Genomic DNA, 23379 nt, shown 5'->3' on the forward strand with positions numbered 1-23379 from the left:
CTTTTGTGCTTCGGCTGTATATCAAACCTACAGTCTCGCCACGAAAATTGTCATTTTTACTCCTAATAAAACAATATACTAGAAAGTTTTATGGTTTAACGGGCTTTGTGAGTTAAAACATAATGATATTTTCAGTTTTTATAATTCTTGATCGAAAATAAACGGCGTCAGCGATGGCTATGAAATGAAGATCGCTGTCATTTTATATGTCAATTTATGTGGGAAATGTCGTCGATCGTCATTTCCCTGCCAACTGGACGCCGTTTTTTTTTTCATATGGTACAAAGTTAAAGCAAACTTGACTCTGACCATGTTTTACGCTAAGAAAGATTTATTTCGTGTAATAAAGATTTAAATGGTGTATTAAGTACATAATATTTATTTAAATGTCAAATAATATTATTGAAACAAATGCCAAGTTTTATTTTTAATTAAGAAAAGAATTAATCAAGAATGTATAAACGTTTTATTTTCAAAAAAAAATTTATCCTAAATTCGTAAAACCTCAATTTAGAATAAAATGATGGAAGTATGAAATAAAATTTTATAGCCCTGGGTCAAATCGAAATAAAGTAAGTGTATGTAACTTTTTTTAAATATTAATAATTACCAGTAATTAGCATTAATGTACCAACATATTGAAAATTGTTATTTCTTTGTTAAATACGGTTTAGAATCGTTAAAATAACAGCAAAAAAATAATCGAAAATCAACAATGAAATAATAGTTTTGTTTAAATTTCCTAATCAGCTGAGCCCTATTATAGTTCGCAAAAATCCGAGCTATATTATTACATTACTCTGAGGGAAATACCGCAAATAATCGATATTTTTGACTCCGCCCCTAATCACATGCTTCATTCTTTTAAAGCTTTACGATTTGTTCACCAGAGGCAGCACATTTTGTCCAGAGATTGACCAACTTTAAGAATATATAAACAAGGGTATTATTGAAAAAGAGTATTTGACCAATTATAGAATGACTATCCTTACCTAGTAAGATGTGTTTAGTACCAAACCTTTTTTTTTCAAACATCACAAAAGTATTAATTTTTGCGACTTGATTGACAATATAAAATAGTTATTTATGTATCTGTGCGAAGTGCTACTTTGGTGTTCGATACTTGAAAAATTAGTCGAGATCACCAAAGTAGTTGAGTTGCAAACATTTTTTCAACAGACATTAAAGTCGGGATATCCCCAAAAATTATTATTATTATATTGCTTCGAAAAAAGAAGCGTGAGCTTGGAATGTATGTTTTTTTTACCGAACATCGTCATCGATTTCCTTTTAGGTCGTTTTAATACTTGGTATTTCTGGTGCTTGCCGCCGTGAGGAACTTACTAAAATGACAGTCGATAACATAGAAGATAAAGATTCAATTTTGATTGTTAAAGTACCCGATACAAAAACAAACATAGACCGAGTCTTTACAGTGTCAAATTTGAATTATATTGAGATTTACCGAAAATACGCAGCTGTTCGTCCAAGAAATGCTACCAGTCGAGTTGTTTTTAAACTATGAAAATAAAAGATGTCTTAACCAAGTGGTCGGCATAAATTCTATTGGTAAGATGCCTAGCATTATAGCAAATAGCAAAACACTTGAAGCTGCCTGATTATGAGGCCTACACTGGGCATTGTTTCCGGAGAAATTCAGCCACACTCCTTGCTAATGCAGGGGGTGATATATTTAGTTTGAAGCGCCACGGAGGATGGAAATCTTCAACAGTGGCCGAGGGATACATCGAGCATTTTATCAACAATAAAATTCAAATATCAAATAAAATTTTAGAGTCAAATACCGGGATCAAGTACCTCTACATCAAAACTGGATAGTGTCTCAAGTCCCTAAACCCCCATATCTGAAGCAAAATCAGAACTATTTAGTTTGGGATTAAATATTGGTTCGTGTATTGGTTGTACGATTAATGTTAATATTGTAAATAATAACTAGAATATGCATTAGTGTTAAGTTTGATATTTGTTATTTGTTTATTTTTGAATATTTCGAAATAAATAATTACTTATGATTTAGTTCTTCATTTTCTAGAAACCAAAATTCCAAAATCCCATATAATTTACATGCAGTGTACGAAATAGACATTTCGCGCATTACTTCGCGCACCGTGTCATGATAGCACATTGCTAACATTTCGCGAACCTTGTCATTTTTTGACGTTTGTAGAAAAAAGTCATTTTAATGCCTAGGCATAAAAGTGAAGCACTTTTACATCTAGGCATGAAAGTACGAAAATACATTATTAAACTGTCATAAAGTGACAAATTCAACGACCGTAACTATAGTTTCTTGATATATAATTACTTACAAGGTATGGCTTTTAAATCTTTTTATATTATTTGGAACGTTTGAAATTGTTTAAAAAAATATTTGTGGCGTTTGAAAAAAAAAAACGTACAGCCTCACCACATAAAGTGTCATTTTTATTCCTAATAAATCAATATACTATTTTTCAGTTCTTGTCGCATAAAAAATCTGAATAACACTTCTCAAATCCAGTCTTCCTATAATGAACTTAAAGTAATACCAAAAATATATCAAAAGTTAGTTCTAGTTAAAAAGCCACACATATAGACTAAAATATAATCTATGTATAGGTAACAATATTTTTGTCAAGTATTTTCCAAAGTTGATATAAGAATCTATAAGTATATTCCAAAGTACTTTTATATGGTTTTCTATCCTTTGGACAGAATTCATGGTTAGACATACCAGGAACTTATTCAAGCTCACTAAAAAAGATATATCTATAGATTATAAAATGGCCTGAAAACAAGAGTAAAGTAAATTTACATAAACGTGTCATAAAACTAGAATTGAGTCAGTTAAATTTAACAAGAAACCAGAAGAGAGTAGACAGAGTACAAAAATAGTTATTTTTTATACAAGACGATAAAATGGTATTTTATCGTCGAGAAGATTAATTCACGAATGAATTAATTTCGGGAGACGATAATGCAATTTTATCGTCGTGTATAAAACAATATTTTTTTCTATAGGGGAGTTCCGATTTAAAAAAATATTCAGAAATTATTATTTCAAGGAATTTATTACGAGTAGAAAAAATATAGTTCTGGGTTGGCGTTGATTTCTATGCAATTTGAGAAATAAATAAAGCTGTTTCTTTAGTTGTCAGTTTTGAGTCAATATTTTTTAATTCTCTTTCGTGTCGATTGCTGATTGAATTGGAGCCAGAAATTGCTCAAAACGAAATAAGTAAATTGCCAACAGATATTCAGGCTGAGTCGACAAACGCCATATCCAAACTACTTCCATTTAAATCCCGAATAACTTATGAAAAGAAATACAAAAATTTTCAAAAATGGAAGCAATTAAAAAACGTTCGAGAACAAAAAGTTTTTAACCTATCTTCGCTGTTAAAGTATCATTTAATCTACCCTTGCGGTTAAAGTACTATTTATCTAATATTTTTGAAAGATATAAGGCAATTTTAAAAGTTGCTATGGAAAAAAAAATATATATATTATAATTCGATATAAATGAACTTGGGACAACTAATACACAGCTCAGGAACTCTAGCTACTACTAGAAATCAACAGAAAATTTAAGTTAGCATGGAGTACACAGGGAAGAAACTTAATCATATTCAAATATAGAATGCTACTTGATCTAAAGAAGAAAGCATTCGCTACCCTGGTATACTACCAGTCATAACCTATGCATTGTTAAAATATTAATTGTTAGACATAGCTTTCATTCCCATTTTGATGTTTAGATATTAAAATATAAATCCTATAAATAATCTCCTTAAAAATAAACCAACCAAATGGCTTTTTACCAAAGACATATTTCATCTAAATATAAGTCAGCCTCCAACATGTTTAATTTCATATAAAATTTGTGGTTCTTCTGTCTTTTCTATCCGAGTTCCCTTTCCCAAAAACCGATACGTGTAGCTCTAGAGCTTTACATTCTTTTATACAAGCACACATGACAGCAGAGCGGCTGTTTTGCTCTACCTGCTCCTCGCGATAGGGTCAACGAATCCTGGATATTTTCCAACGGAGACACTTTAATATTATGCAACTCCATATACAGCGTGTGTCCTGTCGCATTCGCCAAGTGTGCGATTTAGTTCAACAGCCGCCAAAATATGGTGAATGTATTAAAATATAAATAAGTTTTTATTACTATAATGAAATTTGGTTCATTTTTTAAGATATGTTTTCTATTTTTTCATTTATTTCAGTTTTTAAAACTAAAAATAAGTAAAGGTTTCGAGAAAAATGTGAAAAAAACTAAGAATAACATATTTTATATCTGGTATATTTTAGGTTGGTTTTAATATAAAACTTTTTATACATAATAATATGTTTGATTTTATGTTGCTATAAGTATGTGATAATTACAAATTAATGTAATTATCACATACTTATAGGCCCATAAACATCATTAAAATACTATTTAAATAATAATTTCTAAATTATGTCAGAGAAAACAGTGCAATTATAATTTAAATATACATTAAAATCATTAACTAAACATTTATAATAATTATGTGTTTTGATTTATTATCTTAATTATTTTTTCAACCAGTTCTTTTGTATTAATCATTTTTTTTATATATTTTTTTATAATTAATAGGTTTTATGTACTGTTACATAATTATCAATGATGTTGTGTTTAAGATAATCGATAAAATATTTGAATATGTAACTAATATCAATTGATATTGGTAATAATTTACTCAATTGCAATTTAGTTAATGTTTTATAGAATTGATTGATCTGGCCTTCTATATCTATACCCTAGAAGCAAACTATGTTCAAAATTGGCATATTTGAGATATATACGTCTAGTTACTTAACTTAAAATAGTAAATTGGTTCCAAATTGCAACATATATTCTTGTTTTACAGTTTCCTGTTAAATGTTTTTTTTTTATTATATTAGTAATATATTTTTATTTGGACTTAAAATGGTTTAGCTTTATTTATTTTGGCATAATATACTGACTTAATATAAGTTAAGTTCTGTAAAGTTTTTTTTTCTAATATAAAAATTATGTATAGTCACTCAAAAAAAAATAAAATAATTTATTTAAAAAATTGTTTCATATTTTATTCAAGTTCAAAATACGTTGCTCATATACCAAATATTATAATGATAGGTTTAAAAATAAACGAGTAATTAGGAAATAACTTCAAAAAAGCTTCAAACTTTAAATTCGTTTTTCTCAAAACTATGTTTTATGAAATAATATAGTTTGCTTCTAGGGTACAATAATTACATTTCACTTATAGATAAAGATTCGTATTAAAAAAATAATTAATAAAAAATGTTACTGTGTACATAGTGTTAGTAATAGTTTAGTATTAAACAAAAGAGTCAGTGTAGTATTATTTTTAATCTGTATAAGTTCCTAATTTTCAAAATTATAAATTATTTTATTTGATTTTAATTTTGAAATTGTTTGCTCATTGTAAATTCATGTATGTATTAGCGTTTAGAACCGTCTACAGTTTTATGAAGTTTTTAATTTTTGTATAATCCAATGCTCATTTTACTAATCACAATTAGTAATGTATTTTCTATATATTTATGATTTAAATACTTATTGTTAAACTACAAAATATAATTTAAAAGAAATTGTATATTGTATTTTCAACTGTTGGCCTATTCTGAACAGTCTTTCTATGAAATATTAATAGCAGCATTATAGTGAAATTAATATTGCAAGGCCCCATAATAAGTACAGAAATGTTGAGAAAAAAATTCACATAATTCAGTAAAATACTTCTTAATTTCTTTATTCAATTTCAGCTTTTTCAAAGAATTTTTAGTTCAAACAGGGTCATATAATCATAAAAAAGAAACATCACGACAATTCTGTTTTAAAATTTGTACAACTTCTTAAAAAGACGTGAAAATAAATTTATATTAAATCAAAACTAAAGTCTTATAAAAATAATTCTTACCCCCGAAACTTAAATAATTTTCAGCAAATTAAAAACTTTTCTTTTTTACTTAGTAAACGAATAATTTTACAGCTCCTGTCTTCAAATTTTAAGATTTTATTATATTGGTGAAAGCATTCTTGCCCGGCGCCTTCACCAAAATCCAATCCCAGTTAAAATAACCGTTCTATCCTTTTTCTTACACCAAAAACAAATAAAATTCGAAGACGTAAAGCTATAAAAAATCTACCCTTTTAAACGCAACCATAAACTTTGACCTAATAATTTTTTTGTAAAGGCCCTTATATTTTATTGCCAAGAGAAACCCAAAAGAGCTAGACAAAATCTTTATTTTTATCTCTTAAAATTTTTATTGTTATATATGTTTTAATTTTTACATTTAGATAATTATATAATTTTTTGAGAATTTTTTTTAAAGAATTGTGAATCATGTACAGAAAAATTATAACCTAAAATTAAAGATTTTTTGAATTTTATCAAACACTTTTATTTAAATACATTAAAAAATAATTACAATACACCACAAACTAACTTAAGCATGTAATTACTAACAAACAATTATTCTTACTAGTTCTTAAGGTACCTACAGCTAAGAAGATTGAATTGAAGGTGAGACGACTCGTAGAAATGTGGCCTCCTGTTACGTATACTGAAGGTATACCGGACAGAAAAAACACTCAGGATACATTCAGTATACGTACAGGGGGTTGCATTCAATCTTCACCCCAACGAACGTGGCTAGGAAACTCAACACAGACCTCCTTCCTCTTCAGGCACCTATAAACAGAAAACACAGTACAAATCAGGAGAAATTAATAAATAAGAAAGTGAAATAAGAAGGAAAATAGTCTCTGGGGTATACCGGGTTATTTCTCAGGATAAATTCAATTTATTTGACTGTCTGTAGGGTTTGGGATAGCTATAAATATTTTGTGGGAGTCTGAGAGGGTGCATGCTTATAGTTTGTGTTTGTTTACTTACTGACAGAGTCACCGCGAGCCCGGACACACTGGAGGACTGATGAGTTTGGCGTCTGGAGAAGCAGTGTGAGCTTCAGCCAGGCGTCCCGACGGTCTCTCCTCTGCTTACAACCGACGCCGACGCAGTCATGACGCCGGTGGGCAGGATCTGGCGGGGCAGGGTGTGGTTGTTCCCCGGATCATCTTTATATGCATACCCCGGCGTGATTATTCCATCTTTCCGTCTCACTCTCTCGTTGAGTTAGACTGTGCGAGTGCAACCGGCGTTCGGATAGACACGGCGTCGTTTCGGGCATGTTCTGAACTACGCCGCGCGTCGACGACGTAGTTTCCTGCACTGCTGCCAGGGGTCGCAGGAGGGGGAAGGAAGGGGGCGTGGTCCGGTTCGTGCGTCAGACGGAGACGGTCGACGAGTGAGACGGCACAGAGGCATCGGCGTCGATACCATTAAACCTATAAAAAGAGGAAATTTATTAAACTATTTTCGAAGGGGGCGGTAGTAGATTGGAAAACTAATGCTATTAAGATAGAGGGCATGGGGTACGAAGGGCCAGGGAGAGATCGAAGCCCTTTTTGCCGCTATGGGGTGGAGAAAAATTCGAAATATGCCATATGGGTGGTATTGAACGGAATAGTTTTTGGCAAAAATTTAAAATGTGATTTTTTGGTGGAAAATGTTTGATCTGTCAAAAATATAGGTACCTTTCATGTCATAGACCGATAGAACTACTACAGTAGAGCCTAACAGATGTTTTTTCAATAATTATTGTAAAAAAATCAATACAAATTAATTATTTTTTGAAAAAAGAGTTGTGTCTGGAATCTTTTTATTTTCACTGTATTTTTTTTTATCATACCGTAGGTATTTCTTGATCATAGGTTCGTTAGATAGATAACATAGATAATAGTTTTATATTTATTGGTAATAATTATTTAAGATCAAACAGCTATCAATACATTGTAGACAAATTTATAATGAGAGATATATAAATAAAAAATATTGTATTTTCTTTGTAACTTCATTTACATAGTTTAATTATTACATTTGGGGTTACAACAGCAAAATAAAACTCTAATTCAACACAATACACCCAAAACACTTTTATTAGGAAACTTATATACACCAAAACACTTTAATTATAAAGTGTTACTGTGTATTGTGGTGAATTAGTGTTTTATTTTGCTAGCTTTATTTAGTATAATTTTTCTTGCTAAATATTTGTAGTACTTTTATATATTATGATTGTTGTAGTTAGTGAAATATGTAGTCATTACGTTAGTGATATGCGTTAGTTATTTTCTATTAAGATTATTTTGGCTTGTAATATTAACTAATTGTTATCAGTTTAATTTTTATTATATTTTCTGTGGTGTATTATTTAAGTATTCTTTAATTTTATTTTATTTTAACGTCAAATGTGTATTATTATTCTATAGAATGTACTTTTGTATATTCTATAGAATTAAGATATCATTTACAAAAAAAAATATGAGAAAATATCTGTAAAAATATTTAGAAGCTTTACAATAATAATATAGTAGATTAAAAATAATATTTAACCAAAACATTTCAGTTTTTTAATTTATTGACTAATTTTTTATATCTAGAACTATAATATGAAAGAAAATATCTGTTAATTTAACAATACATTCATATTTTTCTATAATTTTGTCTTATTTATGGTTTTTTGTTTTGGTTCAAAGTTCATACTAAACTTGAAACTGTGCTGATTAAAATTTATTTCCAATTATATTATAAAACAAATCCATGTTGACATTTTTTATATTTTTATGAGACATTTTTGTTTAAAGGCTTTATGTTATTTTAGAAAAGAATTATATTTAAACTAGATACTAGAAAACTAAATTTATCGTAGCCTAAAATTATTGTTCTCGAAAAATAAATTTACGTGCAACAGTAAATTAAGTTGGCCATTAGTTAGTTTTCTAAATAACCCCCTCTCTGTATGTTTGTTGTATACTATGTTATTCTAAATATCAAATATGATATGTGATATGATTAAAAGGACATGTTTGAAAAAGTGAAATATAATGCTGTTTTAACCAACAATTTGTGTGCTCTGTTTTTGTTTACATTTTTATTCATTATTTATAGTAGTTCACAGTCATTTTGTTAAATTATACAAATATTCTTGTGGATTATTGGTTTGAAATCAATATGACTATGTCCTCCAATGAAAATGCGAGTTGCTTAACTCTAATAATTGTAATTCTAAGCTAGCAAATGAGCTACATCCTTCACCTAGACCGTTATTCAGAAGCTATAAACCTATCGATGAAAATATGCATGAAAATTTACTGCCCAGCACACAACCAGAGGATATTGGTACACGGGTACAGTATCAAGTTGATTATAATGATTTTCTTAGCTTTAAATATTTTTTTTGGTGTTTAATCGATCGTGCGAATCCTTACCACGTCTCATCTCGCTAGCTCGTGTATCACGACCTAGAATTTTTACTCCTAACGCGCGTAAAGTAGTAAGTTTCACTTCAAAAAAATATTAAAAATACTCATGGAAGGAACATCAATTGGCTGAAGGTATTTTTAGTACGTCTCTAACAACCATAATTTTATTTCTAGTATTTCTCTTGGTATATAGAAACCCGATTGGGTTAAGTACGCTTGTAAACATGCCGGATAATAATAGACCCGAGAGAGAAGGTATACTGTTTCTCAATGCGTCGTCGGCTGCAGTAAAATACGCTAACTGTTCGTAATACACGGCTTTGTACTTACAATGTCGCTATTCGAAAGGGAATTGCGAATTTACCGTCGATGGAACTCATATCGATCTAAAATTTATTCGGTTTTCTTAGAAAAATAAAGATAAACTCAAATATTAATTAAAAATAATTTAATTTAAATGTATAGAATGTTTAGTCATCGTTCAACGTCACGTCATATGTTATCGAACTCTCTCAATCACTTGTCAACCGGATGAAAGAGATTGGTGACGTTATTACGGCATTTCGAAAATTACTGCATGTTCTTTTTAGTAATTGTTATTGTCATTTGATTTGGGGTTATAATTTTATTGACGGAAATAGAGAGGCAACAAAGCAATGAGATTTTTGAATGTCCGGAGTGCGGTAGGCAGATAACATCACGTATCGGGCTTTTCAGTCACAGAAAAGCTCATGAAAGAAAACGCCTTGCGTGACCATTTTCTTTATGTGTGTCGAATACTCGTCAGCGAGTAACGGCTGTATGTATGTATATGTATGGTAGAATACTCTTCCCCTCTCAATCTTCCTCTCAATCAATAATATAGAAACGTACTTAAAATAAAAACACTATGAACTGATCTTAGACACACCCGAAAACTCATATTTGACAAATAATGATGTTTTTTTAAGAGTTTTTATATTTAACGAGATTAGAAAAATAACACGTACCTAATAACAAAAAAAATAAGAAAAGGTTCATCATAACTTCACAAATTATGATCATAATTTAAAAAAAATAGAACTTAATTTTAAAAGTTTAAACATAAAAAATCAAACTAAGTAAAAAACAGGATTATAACAGTCATGCCAAATTTTATAATATTCATCAGTGGGGTGTACACTAAATAATATTCAAGACATTATAAAAACTTTCTTCCATAGCAACTGTTAAAATTGCCTTATATCTTTCAAAATTAGTAGATAAAATAGTACTTTAACCGCAAGGGTAGATTAAATGATACTTTAACAGCGAGGATAGGTTAAAAACTTTATTTCTTCTCGCAGGTTTTTTTAATTGCTTCCATATTCGAAAATTTTTGTATTCCTTTTCATAAGTTATTCGGGATTTAAATGAAAGTAGTTTGGATATGGCGTTTGTCGCCTCAGCCTGAATATCTATTGGTAATTTACTTATTTCGTTTTGAGCCATTTCTGGCTCCAATTCAATCAGCAATCGACACGAAAGAGAATCAAAAAATATTGACTCAAAACTGACAACTAAAGAGACAGCTTTATTTATTTGTCAAATTACATAGAAAAGAACGCCAACCCAGCAAAATATTTTTTCTACTCGTAATGAATTCCTTGAAATAATAATTTCTGAATTTTTTTTTAAACGAAACTCGCTATGAGCTGCCGAGAAAAAAATATTGTTTTATACACGACGATAAAATTGCATTATCGTCTTGTGTATAAAATAACTATTAATATATAGTTATATTTATTAAATAATAATTAACCTATTTTATAAAATTGTATCTATCCATTTTTTGGTACTAATTTGTACCCTGGTACATTAAATTTAGGTTATTTTAGTCTTATCTATAGACTATAGATATTTAGATGATCACTGAATAATAAGTTAAATTAATCAAAGTCGTACTTTTAATTCAAAATAAATATTCACAATTACGGAATATAATCCCAATAAAATGCATATTTTTAACGTCTTTATTTTGACAGCTGAAGTAAATTTTACTTTCTCACTAACTGTATTAAGTATCTTGTACTGAAAACGAATTAAACATAATTTCCACATTTCATGCAGTTGGAATGCTAATAAAGTGAAAGCTGTCTGCGCGCTGTCATTTGCATTTATGCTGTTTCAATTGCATTACTTATCTATGCTAATAGAAATTAGTTTTTGTATGGAAAAATAACGATTTCCTCCGGTAATTTTTCAATATAATATATTAGTTTCATTAACATAAAGAAAGAAAAAAAACTGCACTGATATAAAAGATAGACTTGAACCAAGGATATATAGAATAAGGATATTCGACTGGCCCAAAAAAAACGTGCCGTATTTTGTCGAGGAAGTTGATTTCATCACGACCAATGGGCGTCGAGTATTTGAAATTGAAAACATATAAATTGACGGTAACCTATGTTTTTTGACTCATTTCACTGACAGATGTGAAGAGATTATTTTATAGATCCAAACGTTTTTTGAATAATTTATTTTAAAGTTATTTCCTAGAGGTTTGGTTTGGCCTTCTATATTCTGGTATTTGTCTACTAATAAATAATATCTTATTTTGTATTTCGATGTATGGAAATCCGCAAGTTTTGTATCTGAAGCCGCAAAGAAATTTCGCTCTATAGTGAGAAAAATGTTATATCTTTTTAGACGCGTAGAATTACAAAATTTCTTATTTCAGATGTTCTAAATGTGAGTGCTTAATGTCAAAAATTAAAATGTTGAAGATTGATACTTGAAATATTGGTCTTATTTCAAGTTATACCCTTTGCCCTTTGGAAGTAAACAAATATTGGAGAAAGTGTTGTGCCTTCACAGAATATAAATTGGCATTAGGGATATATTTCCTTGATTTAGTAATGAAATTCATCATAGAAATTGATAATATACTATTTTATATTCACTCGTTCAAGTGCTGATCTATTTTTAAATTGAATATCTATGTATAAGTATTATGTATAACAAGATATAAATAATTTAAGGACATAAGAAATTAAAATTTCAAGTGCCAATATTGATTATTTTTCCAGTTTTATTCAAATATATTGAAATTAATATGGAAACAAAAGTTCATAAATATTATTCTTAATAACAAGAATTGAGATTTGGGGATAAGTTTGAAAAGCCATGTCAGAAGAGTAGGATTAGAGACAAAGTATTAAGGTAACATATTTGCATAAAGTTTTAATAACACTGACAATTTTATTTGTTTATGTTTATTAATTAAAATTTAGTTGCAATTGATTTCATATTCTAATATTTTTGAGAAAATTTTACTTATATAGATACCTAAATATTATGCTGCTTTTTTATTTTAAAGTGTGCCAACTGTGCTGTTATTTTTATACTAGTAATATTGTATACTGTAGGTATCGTATTCATATATAGTTATATATATCAGTAGTATAGATACTTACTTTCTTTCTATGCGTACTTATATCCTTGATAGTCTTTTTAAGTGCATATAATACTACTTTTTTTAAGAGAAGGCAGTTTTTAATAATCTATTGTTAATTCCCCTAATCCTATGTCCCCTAGTTCTGTTATACAACAATTATATATTTTTTATCATTACTGATTTTAAAAGTTTCTTTTCAAAGAATTTGACCATATATTTTTTTTTCAGAATAATTGGGCTGTTTCTGAACAATATTGAATATAAATATTCAAAAATATGATTGATAACTGCATATCCTACAAGTAGATCAATACCAAAATCCCATTAGAGAAATAAGTTAAAATTATGTTTTACTTGTATAATTTTCTTGTTATTTGTCCACCATTATTTGTGACTTAGAAATTAAATAGTCAAAAAGAATTTGGTACCATTTTTTATTTCCCCAAAAAAAATTAATTGTTAAATAATTATATATTGCTTAAGATACAGTATATTATATTTTGTTTATAGTTGATAATTCTAGTTCTTAGTTGTTTATAGTTGATAATTAACAATATTTCTGATGTTAGATAAAAAATTTAATTACCAATAGCTACCTACCTATGTAGCTGCAGATTATATATTGTGTAGTAGGTACTGTATAATTCTTTAGTTCAAGAAACAAATATCAGTACAAGATGAGTACAAGTATATAACCAAAAAAATGTTGATGCAAATTCTTTGTATAACATACGTACCCCTATGGTATTCAACTTTTCATTGTTCTTTTAATTAGATACACAATAAGCACATTAATTCGTTTATTAAACAACCAAAACTAACTACTTAAATTCACAATATAAATATTACAATAAATGTATAAGTTTTGATCAATTCCTATTATTAATACCTGACTACTTCATACTTTATAACTACTAATGGCTATCCTACTAACACACTAGCCAACTAATAATAAACCTGTTCTAAAAAAATACAACATAAAGACATCGTTATTGCAATAATATAGAAATATATTCCATGTATCATTAACTACCTATAAATACAATACCCACATCTTCTTTTACGTGAATAGTACGTTAGGAGGCAGAAATATTGCCTGCATTGTACATCGTACAAATTGGCTAGAATTTATTAATATCCATTGCAAACATTTCTCTTTCAAAGGGTCTAAATGTTTTGTCTTTTTACTGTGTCCCTGTAATATGTTATCAAATGACCTGGACAATAATAATTGTTTTACCTTTTTTTCAAACTAAACTCTTTAAACAAACTATATAAATAAAATTTATCACATAACCTAACTTGCTGCTAAAATTTCTTTCTTGTTATTCTATGTTCCTGTATTGTTATTCTTCACATTATCAGTTTCTATGAGCAATATCATTACTAAATCAAGGAAGTCTATTCCTAATGCCAATTTAAATTCTGTGAAGGCACAACACTTTCTTCAATATTTGTTTACTTCCAAAAAAGGTAAAAGCATATAACTTGAAATAATATTTCAAGTATATATTTAAATTTTTGACATTAAGCACTCACATTTAGAACATCTGAAATAAGAAATTTTGTAATTCTACGCGTCTAAAAAGATATAACATTTTTCTCACTATAGAGCGAAATTTCTTTGCGGCTTCAGATACAAAACTTGCGGATTTTCATACATCGAAATACAAAATAAGATATTATTTATTAGTAGACAAATACCAGAATATAGAAGGCCAAACCAAACCTATAGGAAATAACTTTAAGATAAATTATTCAAAAAACGTTTGGATCTATAAAATAATCTCATCACATCTGTCAGTGAAATGAGTCAAAAAACATAGGTTACCGTCAATTTATATGTTTTCAATTTCAAATACTCGACGCCCATTGGTCGTGACGAAATCGTCTTCCTCGACAAAATACGGCATTTTTTCCAACATAGCCCGCTATAGGGAGTTGAATATCCTTCTTCTATATATCCTTGACTTGAACTAAAGTCGTCATCGTTCTTCAAAAAAAAATTAGTGGCCTGAAGAAAAACTCTCTTAACTCAAGAAAACTGGTTCTCTTGAAAAATTCGAAAATTTCTCTTGGATCTATTTTCATTCAACCAAGTGCAAGTTACTTTGTTTTAAGATAATAAGAAAAATACGCTAGGAAGTACTTCATTCAAGAAACATGGCCATTTTTCCAATAGCTAAATACTTTTTCGATGAAAAATAATAACGACATGCAAAGACGATGACGAAGGACGGTATATACAATCAGTCGGCATGGCATGGCAGTCCGATCAGTCGTACGTCGCATTTCAAATAATTACAAAAATTTTAGAATTTCAAGTCGTCGTATTAAAAAATTCAAAATGTGACCAATGTTATAATTTTAATAATTTAGATTAAGATTAATTAATCAAAGTAAAGCAAATGCTTTACTTTAATTAATCGTGATGTAACATTTTTTTGTAATTTGTAGAGTGATGAACCACCCCAAAAAATACCAAGAAGTGAAGAAGCAGAAATAACTACTATCGAGGAAAATAATATCACTTTACTTACTACAGACCAGGAAAACCTAAATTTATCAGAAAATAATATACCGAAAGTAATATGCCTGTATATACCTATATATGATGTATAGACTTTTCTTAGATCAAAATAAATTTTAGTTGGGTCAATATTATTCGCAATTGGTTTAAGAAAAGTGTCTCTTTAATCAAGAAATGTCCCTTTTCAATCAAGAATTTTTGCATGAATCAAAGAAACTGTTGTTCTTGTAGCAAGAACTTCTATGCATATTCATTTTGGGTCAAGAGTGAAATACTTTGGACAGATAGATTCTACTATTCTCTAAAGTAATTTTTTAAAGCTTATGAAAAGATAGTTAATGCTTTGGGCAAGGAAACGTCGTTCTTGGCCCTATTGAAAAGCGCCAATGTTTTGGGTCAAAGTCATATTCATTTCGACTGAGAGATACTTTTTTTCAGTGTGTAGCTATATTTTTTGTAACTAGATGTTAAAAGGTAATTGAAAAATTTGTATTAAATGTTCATAAATATTATTTAAGAAAGGGCGATTTTTACAAACCTAAAAGATTTGTCAGAATGATTTAGATTTTCTTATAGTACAATTGAAGAAATACCCAGAGGATATTTTTTTAAATATAGATTGTTTAAAATATAAAAACGTATATGCTCTATAAGAAACAAATATTTCGATAGATATGTTACAAGATGGACGGAACGCTTATGGCATAACCTTGACATTAATTAAACACGAGTCAGTAACCTCCTGAATTTCATAGAAATTCTTTCAAGGTCAGTTTTTTTGGAGTAATGTTGAATTTTATTAAAAAAAAACAGAACTTTAACCGATGTAGTCACTGAGTAAAATATAGCTACTGATCTGTGTAATATTCAATGAAAAATGGCGTCCCAGTGGCCAGTGAAATGACAAAAGTTGTGGAAAATTAGAAAAAAATTGAAGATTTCTATTGCTAATTAATAAAAATAAACCAAATTTGGCACAAAAATACTGTGGCACCCGAGAATCTGGCCATTAGTTTTTGGTGGGGGTGGGGGGTTGGTAAGGGGGTATGGGAGGGGGTTAAAAATTAAAAAAAATCGTAATTCTAAAATTACAGTAGCCAGTGAAACGCGCTTTTCAAATTAAGATTAGGAATAATATTTGCAACAAAATTTGTAATAACATCAAAATCAGTCAAAGTCGCAGTTTTCGAGATATTAACATATTTTAGTATGGGCGGCTATACGTGCCTCCCGGCGCCAATTTTTTTTATTTTTTCTCTATAATTATTATTTTTGTTACAGATTTTCAGGGTTATTTTTGATAAAGAAATAAAAAAGTATTTGAAACTGAGTATCGAATTTACGAAAAGTATCTAAAATGTGCTTTATAGGAAATTGAAAATAGTTTTAATCAAGATAGTGTAATATATTTTTAACAAACAATAATAATATGCCTTTTCAGTGACAGTGATATTACAAAAACACGACTATTTCAACTTTGTTGATGATCCTTTCTAAAAAAAGCAAAGGCAAAAATTGCAGGAAAAATTTCTTGCCTTCTTTAAAAGCAAATATCTACAACAAAAATTAAGCTATTGAGATGAATCAAAAAACAAACTATAGAGAAAGGATGTACCTTTAATGACAAAGTAGTTTTTTAATTCCTAACTTCATTAAACCAATCCACAGGGTGATTAAAACTTTCACTAAAATAACAATCTTTTGTTTTTCCCCGTATAATTGACAGATGGCAACTTTCGTTTTTAATTTAGAAAGAAACACTAAAAAGTCAAATAATTTAGCTACAAATTGCTTAAAAATTCATCAAAATCGGTCCGCTAGATCAAAATATATTGATTTTTAACTTTGTTTATTTTTGCTTAAAAAAATCGAAACGTTAAATAAAATATTAAAAATGTAAAAAATAAAAAAGACACTAGTTAAGATTAAGTGAACTGGTTATAGTTCGGTACAAACTCCGCTTTATTTTTAAATGAACATGTCTCATATATTACTTAGCAACACAAACAAACAACGCATGCATCATATAATATATTTCTCATATCTTAACTCAGATAAATAACCACTATTATGTATTATACACTTTAGGCACAAAAACTAGATGGCTATCAAAGTAATTGAGAAAAAGAAACATTCAGAAAATATTCAATTGCATTTCTGACCTGCATTCTTACCTATTATTGCGCTTGGTAAACCACATTCCTCGAAATGCTTGCCATTAGAATCCATAATCCCATTCCTTGCGAGCATATCTATTCACCTTCATCACCTAGCTTGCCGTCCTGCATACAATCCAACCTTTCCGTCGCTTATAGAAGGCTCGTCGATGGCTCCTCTTCTCCGACGGCTGTCACGCACAAAATATACTGGCTAAATGGTGCCATGTCACCAAATCGCACATAAGTATGTATAAGTCAGCTGTCAGCTTGACTACTCGTCTCTCCGTCCTTGTTTCCCGGTCGCTTTTTTATTGTTGTTGCTGCCGTTGTTTCGCAAAAGGACAGGGACGGGAGATGATGGTAATCATTATTGGCGGCAACTGGCTCTCCATCTCCCTGCGTGACGTATGAGATTTTTGTGTACGGTAGGTCTGGCGGGGTATGATTATGCTGCCGCTTGTTTTTGTATGGTTGTTTGTGTCGGTCGTGCTCATAGGCGTAGAAGCTTGTTTTTTTCTTTGATGAATTTCTAAAAATAATGAAATATAAGTCAAACGTACAGTCTTGTCACAAAAATGTAATTTTTACATACGATAATCGCAAAAACATCGCCAAAAATATGTTTAAATTTGTTGTATAATTTAAAATACTGAGCAGCTCTTTTTACTTTATAGAGCAAATGATTGTAACAGATATTTTATTTAGATTAAACGGAATTTTATTATCGCTATGTTGGTTACATTGGGTCGCGATCAGCAACGTTGTCTTTTATTATTTGACAATTATTGTAATGTCAGTCATTATTTTGTATAATATCCTGTTCTTGTTGAATCTTTGAGAGTAGGTAATTCTCGTTTTTTTGCTTATTTTTATAGTTTTTTTAAATTGTACTTTTAGGCACAAACAGTTCTTTTAAGAATTAAATTTTCGAGTTTTTGTATTTCATTTCTTGAAATTGTGTGTTGAAAATATGCCGAAGCATTTAAACAGTCGAAGCAAAGGGCTTGTACCTTCCCTGATAAGTTATTTTGAACGAGAACGTGAAAATAAAAGTGCTTTATTACACTTGATTGCAGTGAGAGAAGTAAGTTTCATTGGTAAGCACATTATACCATTTTCAAAGTTATTTCTACGTTAGTTTCTAGTAAATTATTTGATTGTTAGCTTGTGCATTAATGTCACACTCTTATTTCTTATTACGACTTGTATGGTTGTAAGTTGTACATCAATAAATAAATAAGTAACCCATAAAAACATTTAGAATAATCTTCATAATGGATTAGTTTTTGAAAATATGTAATATAGTAAAATAAGGTATAAAACAAATATAAATCAAATAATTACTAAAATATTAATTATTAAATTAAACATAAAACGTGATATAATAAATATTATACTGATTCTCAATTTTGCATTAAGATAGAAAATCTGGCAGCCCTGTTGCCATCGCTTGTCGCTTAAAGTTGATCACGTGCATCCGAAATTGTTTTGCGATTACCGTATACCGGGTGTTGCATCGTCGAGCGGGACATAGGAAATCCCATGTAAATTTTAATGGGGTCAATGGGGCTTCCCTAATTATTTTAGAGAATAATTCTATTTAGGTTTATTGAAGAGCACTAAAACCCACATTCAAAAGAATAACTTTAGATATTTTTGATTAGCCGATTTGTTATCGCCGATTTCTTTTTAAATATTTCTCTTTTCTTATGGCCCTGTATTTACTTATGAGCACCAGTCAAGATAAAAGGTAACTGTCAAATGAAGTTATCATTTCAGAAATTTATCTATTATTTATCTATTAAAAACTCATACCTACATCGAAAATATTAGCCATGAATTACACTACCGAAGAAAAAGTATTGATGATTAAATGGTATTATCAAGGAAATAGTTATCAAAAAGTGTCGGACATGTTTGCGGCTCTGTATCCGAATAGACCGATACCTGGAAAATCTACAATCGCAAGGAATATCCAGATATTTGAGACCAAAGGTATCCTAATAAATAACTGCAGATGTGAAGCAAGGCAGGAACAAAGAGAAGATGCAAGAAATGATACCGACTTGGAAGTTTTATTGTGCGTGGAAGAGAACGATGGAAAGATCAGCACAAGGAAACTTGAGGATGAAATAGGAATAGATCACACTACAGCGTTTCGAATTTTGAAACGACATAAATACTATTCCTTCAAATATGAAAAGCACCAAGAGCTACGAGATGGGGACGAAATACGGCGGCAGGCGTTTTGTTTTGATATGATGGAAAGAGCAAACACTGATAGGGAATTTTTAAAAAACATATGTTTCACTGACGAATGCACGTTTACCTTAAATAATGAACCCAATGTTCAAAATTATCGATATTGGAACAAAGAAAACCAACATAGGTTTGTCGAAACAAGGATGCAATATCCACAGAATGTAAACGTTAGGGCAGAGATATTCGGACACAATAATATCGGGCCCTTATTTCTTACGCGAAATTCAAATGCAGAATATTATTTGGAACTACTCGAAAATCATATTTTACCTGCTTTACATGATCCCACTAGGGAAAATCAGGAAGTTTGGTACCAAATGGATGGCGGCAGGCACATAGTAGCCTGGCTGTTCGGGAATATTTAGACAATAGTTTTAACGGAAACGTTATTGGCCTAAATCATACAGTAAATTGACCAGCAAGGTCTCCTGATATTTTGCCAAATGATTTCTTTCTCTGGGGCCATTTCAAAAACAGGATATACAAGGATAAAAAATACCTAAATCTAGACGAATTAAAAAATGCTATTTCTGCCGAATGCAATAGAATTTCAGTTTACCAACTAGTGAATGTAAGAAGAGAATTTTATGATCGCCTGGGTTATTGTCTAGCAGTCGATGGAGGAATATTTGAACATCTTTTTAAATCCTAAAGTTCTAACAATTTAATAGTACCTAAATTAATAAGTTATTGAATATTGTAATAATACTATAATTAACCTTGTAATTGATTACTTTATTTTACTTTAATTCATATTAATTTGTATTTATAAATACATCTTTAAGATTTCCGATGTAGGAATGAGTTTTCAATAATAATAAAGCACTAAATAGGTAAATTTCTGAAACGACAACTTCATTTGACAGTTATCTTTTACCTTGACTGGTGCTCATAAGTAAATACAGGGCCATAAGAAATGAGAAATATTTAAAAAGAAATCGGCGATAACTCGTAAACGGGCTAATCAAAAATATCTAAAGTTATTCTTTTGAATATGGATTTTAGTGCTCTTCAATAAACCTAAATAGAATTATTCTCTAAAATAATTAGGGAAGTCAATAATTAACCCCATTAAAATTCATGGGATTTCCTATGTCCCGTCCGACGATGCAACAACCGGTATATATTTTTACATTCTAATACATAGTCTTTTTTGCGTAATTTTAAATAAAAAATATTTAAGAGCTTCTTGTACCTAACAGAACACTTCAGTACGTTCAAAAACTTCAGTAAAACACTATTCCGTGTGTACGCCCATGACCCAAAAAATCAGTGACCTATTGTAAGGCTGTTTATGATACAGGGGTCGAATGTAATGCGCGCAAATAATGACTTTGTGTGCCGTAGGAAGCGAGGGGGGCAGGGGGGGCATCTCTTTCTGCCTCTAAATCCCTTATAAATCGCCAGGTTTATTGGGCACGCCATCCCAGCCGCGGCACAATACTCTTTTGCCCGTGTCACGGATTCGTTTCTACCTATTTTTCTCCGTCTTGCTGTCTGTTTCCCTCGCATATATGTAGGTATGCAAATTGTGGGGAATAGCGTTGCCGGTTGGTAACTGGGAGGTTCAGGTATATTTTCTTTGATTTTATACGATTTGTATTATAGAAACTATATGGGAGTCGCTTGGAGCGGAGCGTACAGTATCAAAAATGTTGCCGTACTCTGTTTTTTTTTTCTCATGTAAAATTTCGACAGACTATGACAGAAAAAAAAACAGGTGACGTCCATACCAATCCATTTATTTAACTAAAAAAAGTTTCTAATATGTTTTAAGTTACCTGGATGGGTTTATATATAAACCCGTCATGCGTCATTTCTTGTTGTTTTTAACCAGTTTTATTGGTTTATTTAAAAAATGACAGATCATATTTCAATATTATTGGTTTAACGGAACGATGAACGATAACGGACGCCGGCGCCGATGCATATGAACTCGCCTTTAGATTTTTGAGAGTTGGCAAACTCTTACCAAATTATAGGTTATAATTTTGTGTCAAATTATGTCAAATAGAAATGATAAATATTTTGCATTTTGGACTGTGTTATTAGGGGTGTTTCGTGTTTTTTAAAATTAAGTGGAGGAAAACTCAAAGGAGAAATTAAGTATTGACCCAGACCATAGTTTACAGTTAATATTCGCCCAGAGACACAGTTTGCCAGAGATTATGGCCAGAGAGTTGTATTAGCCACAAATAAAGTTTGTGTACTGTCTTGTATATGATACCAAAAACTGGAATATCTGTAAAATACCAGCACACGATAGGTAAATAATAATCATATTGAATAATTTGATAAATGTAATAATAAATGCAGTTGATTGAGCTTGAAACACGGCTTGAAAGCAGGAAATCATTTTTATATCTTTTTTTTTTGGTATGTATTGTTTTTTTAAAATACACCCTTGCTTGTTTTGTATTAACACATACTGTAATTATTTTTAATAAAATAACTGGATTAGATTTTTTCAATTTTATACAGTTTTTTTTTCACAATATTTTGAAGTAATCACTTGGGCTCAGGCTTTTCTGCTATGCGTTCTAATTGTACCAACTTATTTCTTTGTAAAATAAAATAAAATACTTTGACAATAAAATGACCGACACATCTATCACTGTCAAAGATCTTGTCGTAGAACAGACTATACTTGAAGATACCGATGTAGACCATCATATTTGGAATAAAACCTATCTTTAATTTGAATGTAAGAGTGCACACGAGAGACAGCACCTCAAGAGATCTATCAATCTTTAAAAGAGTCAGTTTTACAAAATATTTTGGTGTGCATCTTACAAAAAACCATATTGTTCGAAATTTTAGAATCGTATTCTTCAACTCATTTAAATTTAAATATTAAAATATTCGAATATATAATATGTTCTTTAATTTATTATTATACTAAATTCCTCATTATAATAATATCACCCACAGATACCTATACAACCTATAATAATTTATCCAATAATATTTTTGCGGCAAAGTAAATAAAAAAATCGAAAAAACGACAAAGATATTCGTACTTTATGGACAACAAGTTATGCGCAATCAAGTAGAGGGTTTATGTAGCGTGGCTTATTAAAAAAAGCGCCATTTTTTCAGCTTTGTGCTTAGCAGGTAGATAAAGCCGGCAACCTTACTGTGTTTTTTTTTCGGATCCCATGGAGATTACCAGTTATGTGGGTTTCGGACAAATTTCTATATTATTTTTTGGGTATTATAACATAACTACACGTGTTTAAGGGTCCTCTGAAATTTTGGTGACCTCAGGTTTTTGCTGAGGAATATTTTTAGTATGTTATTCAGTTCTTTTACTGTGTAATTTAGATATTTTTATTAGCATAGCTCGTTATGTTTATGGATTTTTAAAATTTATTTTTAATACATTATGATGCGTGTTTTAATAATTAATAATTATACAAGTTCGATACGAACATCATAATGAAACGCATGTAACGTTAACAGTTTCACAAGTTTGGATTGATACGTCTATGTCTTCTTGTAAGCCTATAGAATGTGGTGTCCCTCAGGGTTCAGTACTTGGCCCTATTTTGTTTCTGTTGTTTATCAACGACATTGCAAATCTAGACATTAGCGGTAAAATCTGCCTCTTTGCGGACGATACTAGTTTCACTTGGAGCGG

At 30.0% G+C, this 23379-nt stretch overlaps 1 long non-coding RNA gene across 1 annotated transcript; it reads right to left on the reverse strand.

Annotated features, from left to right (window-relative positions):
• Positions 1-6509: 6509 nt before the first annotated feature.
• Positions 6510-17638, reverse strand: LOC115883962. Its single transcript, XR_004050479.1, has 3 exons — positions 17493-17638; positions 6942-7393; positions 6510-6737 (listed from the first exon to the last, which is right to left on the reverse strand). It is a non-coding gene; the product is annotated as an uncharacterized LOC115883962 (long non-coding RNA).
• Positions 17639-23379: the final 5741 nt, after the last annotated feature.

This window comes from Sitophilus oryzae, unplaced genomic scaffold (genome assembly GCF_002938485.1).
Source record: "Sitophilus oryzae breed Bouriz unplaced genomic scaffold, Soryzae_2.0 scaffold_2006_pilon_pilon, whole genome shotgun sequence".
Classification (NCBI taxonomy): domain Eukaryota; kingdom Metazoa; phylum Arthropoda; class Insecta; order Coleoptera; family Curculionidae; genus Sitophilus; species Sitophilus oryzae.